Source organism: Diceros bicornis, chromosome 31 (genome assembly GCF_020826845.1).
Source record: "Diceros bicornis minor isolate mBicDic1 chromosome 31, mDicBic1.mat.cur, whole genome shotgun sequence".
In the NCBI taxonomy this organism is placed as follows: domain Eukaryota; kingdom Metazoa; phylum Chordata; class Mammalia; order Perissodactyla; family Rhinocerotidae; genus Diceros; species Diceros bicornis.
Window position 1 is genome coordinate 19,390,186 of NC_080770.1, and position 3,745 is coordinate 19,393,930.

The following is a 3,745-nucleotide window of genomic DNA, read 5'->3' on the forward strand; positions in this document are numbered from 1 at the left end:
AAGCCTATGCACTGCTTGTCAAGCCATGCTGGGGCAAGTATCCCACATACAAAGTAGAGGAAGATGGGCATGGATGTTGACCCAGGGCCAATCTTCCTCAGTAAAAAGAGGAGGATTGGCAACAGATGTTAGCTCAGGGCTAATTTTCCTCACTAGATAAATGAATGAAAAAGTAAATAAATAAACAAATAAATAAATAAATAAGAAATTAATTCAAGTTTGTAAAATTCCACTATGGAAATGAATGTCTTTGTTTTAACCTTCCAGCTCTATGACAATGTGACTGTTCATTTTGGATGACAATGTTAACTTAATCAGAAATAGGGAAAGTTAAAGAGGAAATTTAAGTAGGAATCCATTGAGAAGCCACGTATATGGTTAGGGCAGAAAATGTATAACACGACAGTGCAGACATTTTGAAGACATCTGGTCAAGGTTAATCGTAAAAATTTTGACTCACAATTAAAAAAGAATTTGATGGAACACATTGTTAGTCATTCAGTGTCATTTTTCAGCAGGATCGAGACTCTAACAGCTTAAGTGAACACTGCATTGGGTTACCATCTACTGCAATGGTTCTGATATATGAAATCAAATCGTATGGGCTTGTTATCATTCTTGTTGACTGATGAAGAGTTTCACACTATTCATACGCAGATACTTTTCCTTGACTTGCAGTTCAAGTCCTCTGTTGGTGGAGGAAAGAGATTTGATTAGTGAATTAAGAAACTTTGGGCTCAAAATACTGTTTAAGATTCTAAAATTTATTTTATTTGCTCAAAGTCAGTTTACTGAATTGCTTTTACTGATATTTAGATAATCATATCTACTATTAATATTCACAGATTTTACAAAGAATCTTCACATTCCATTACTCTTTGAATATCTCAAAGATTGTATTTCCAAGACATGGTAGATTTCCCATTTTACTTAATTCCAACAGATAGAATTTTTGGCAACCAAGGTAAATGCATATTGTAGTATAATGCAAAGAATACAGCTGATGTCCTAACTCTGCTCCTTATGAACCACATTTCTCAATGGAAGAGTCCTATCTAAACAGTTCATGAGTTTAGGCAAAAGTATTTTCCTGGCAAAACATTAAAAAAAGAAATACATAACCCCCCAAAAAACAAAGGCTAAAGGGAACTTGACTTGCCAAATATAATATACTGAGTTGAGTGCAAAACGCTAATAGAACACAGCCTTCTACTCAGTCTTTTAATAAATATATCCCAGGTTTATTTAGTGCTTCATTAAAGTGTCTTGTTTTCATTGAATTAATTATAGGACTAAACATTCTTGTGTTTTAAAACATCAGCATATAAATTTTACTAAATCACTGGAAATAGATAGGAAGCAAATAACATTAAAATCTTTCAAATTTTTACTTCAGGCTCTTGAAGACAGACCCTTTCATTTTAAAATATTTGTCTATAAATAGATTTAAGGTAAAATATATTTCACTAATAAGAACAGCTTAAACTACACATTTGCATGTACACAAACAATAATTAGCTAGGTGACTTACATTTATTTATTTATTTATTTTTTTTTGTGAGGAGATCAGCCCTGTGCTAATATCCGCCAATCCTCCTCTTTTTTTGCTGAGGAAGACGGCCCTGGGCTAACATCTGTGCCCATCTTCCTCCACTTTATATGGGACGCCGCCACAGCATGGCTTGCCAAGCAGTGCGTCGGTGCGCGCCCGGGATCCGAACCAGCGAACCCCGGGCCGCCGCAGCGGAGCGCGCGCACCCAACCGCTTGCGCCACCGGGCCAGCCCCACATTTATTTTTTTAATAAATTTTGAGTCTAAGAGAGTAAGAATGGTATCCTTTGCAAGGAATTATTGTATATATTACACTAGGCTTGGAAATGGGCATTACATAAATTTAAATATTTAATATTGTTGACTGATCAAAGGAATTTATATCTACTGAGGCAGACTGATCACAATTTGCTGGAGAGTTAATGGAACTCATGTAGCATATGTTCACACAGTCTTATTAGAGAGTCATTTTATTTGTACACCTGATTTTTATTCTTTGAAACACTTGGATGATGTCAACAAAACCTAGTTAGTTCCCTGAATAGAGTATGACCATCACTCTTTTCAAGAAACACTTCTAAATATGGGCTTATGAATTATATCAGTTCAGGTGATTTATGTGTTCTGTCTACACTGGACCGTGGAAAAAAGACATAATGCCACTGTATTTATTCTCTTGGTACTTTCCCAAAACAAGATCCTTGAAATCCTCTGCTTTGTATTATTTTTATTTCGACAAATTATTATTTGGATAAGAAACTTGCTCATAATGATTTCTATCACAAGCAGTCAACAGTTTGAGCAACCTTTGTATTTCTGTCTTAAATCTCTCATTCGTTGAACTTTGCTACGTATCCTCTATGACACCCAAACTAATGACTGACTTATTAGCAGAAAGGAAGACCACTTCCTATAGTAACTACATGACACAGCTCTTTACCACCCTTTTCTTTGGAGGCACTGAGGTCTTTATCCTCACAGGGATGATCTATGACTGCTATGTGGCCGTCTGCAAGCCCCTGCCCTACAGCAGCATCAGGAGCAGACAAAGGTGTAATGCAGTCATCATAGCCTGTTGTACTGGGGGATTTATGCACTCCATCAGTCAGTTTCTTCTCACCATCTTCTTACCGTTCTGTGGCCCCAGTGAGCTAGATCACTATTTCTGCAATGTGTATCCTTTGCTGAAATTGGCCTATTCTAATACACACATCATAGGTCTCTTAGTCATTGCTAATTCAGGCCTAATTGCTTTGGTGACTTTTGCTGTCTTGATGTTGTCTTATTTTATTATATTGTACAACATCAGGGCATACTCTTTGGAAAGTTGCAGCAAAGCTCTTTCCACTTGCAGTTCTCATGTAACAGTTATAGTCCTGTTTTTTCACCTGCATTGTTCATTTGCATTAGAGCAGCCACAACTATCCCAGAAGATACAGTGTTTTCTCTTTTCTACACCATAATTGCCCCCATATTCAACATTCTGATCTATACACTGAGAAATATGGAGATGAAGGATGCCTTGAGGAAAGTCTGGTGTCATCATACACTCTTGGAAGAAAAATAACTTTTCTGAAGCTTTTCTGATTTTTATGCCATGGTTCAATGAAGCCATCACTTGAATAAGATCCATTCTCATCATCTCCTGGCCTTACTGCTTGGGGAAATTAAGCTGGCAAGCGGGAAGTATATCCCTTCTCTTTTTAATGCTTCTACATTCACACCTCATCAAAAGATTGAGTGTTATTCTTATTCATACTCTCCTCCACCTGACTTAATCATTAAGAATTGTGCTCACATGATATGAAATAACCAGATGATATTTTAAATATAAAGGATTATAACACCTATTTGTCAATGTATTGAAAAAAGATAAAATAGTTAAGGCATTTATCGTGCCATAAAATGCTAAGAAGCAGAATAAAATATTACCTTCAATTTTCAAGCTTTTTACTCAACTATAAATACAGAAAATTGCACATATCATGCATATACAGCTCATGCTTGGTCACAAATTGAGGAATATCATGTAATTAACAACCAGATTAGGACTCACAAATCACCATGATACCGGAAGTCCTCCTCACATCTCCTTATAATAACTACCTTCCAAAGTTAATCGGTATGTTCATCTCTACAAGTGATTAAATTTACCTATTTCTGGATTTTGTGGAAAAACAGCAATGCAGATTG

At 36.1% G+C, this 3,745-nt stretch overlaps 1 pseudogene; it reads left to right on the forward strand.

The window, feature by feature from the left end:
* Positions 1-909: 909 nt before the first annotated feature.
* On the forward strand, positions 910-3,119 carry LOC131395397 (olfactory receptor 4P4-like; annotated as a pseudogene).
* Positions 3,120-3,745: the final 626 nt, after the last annotated feature.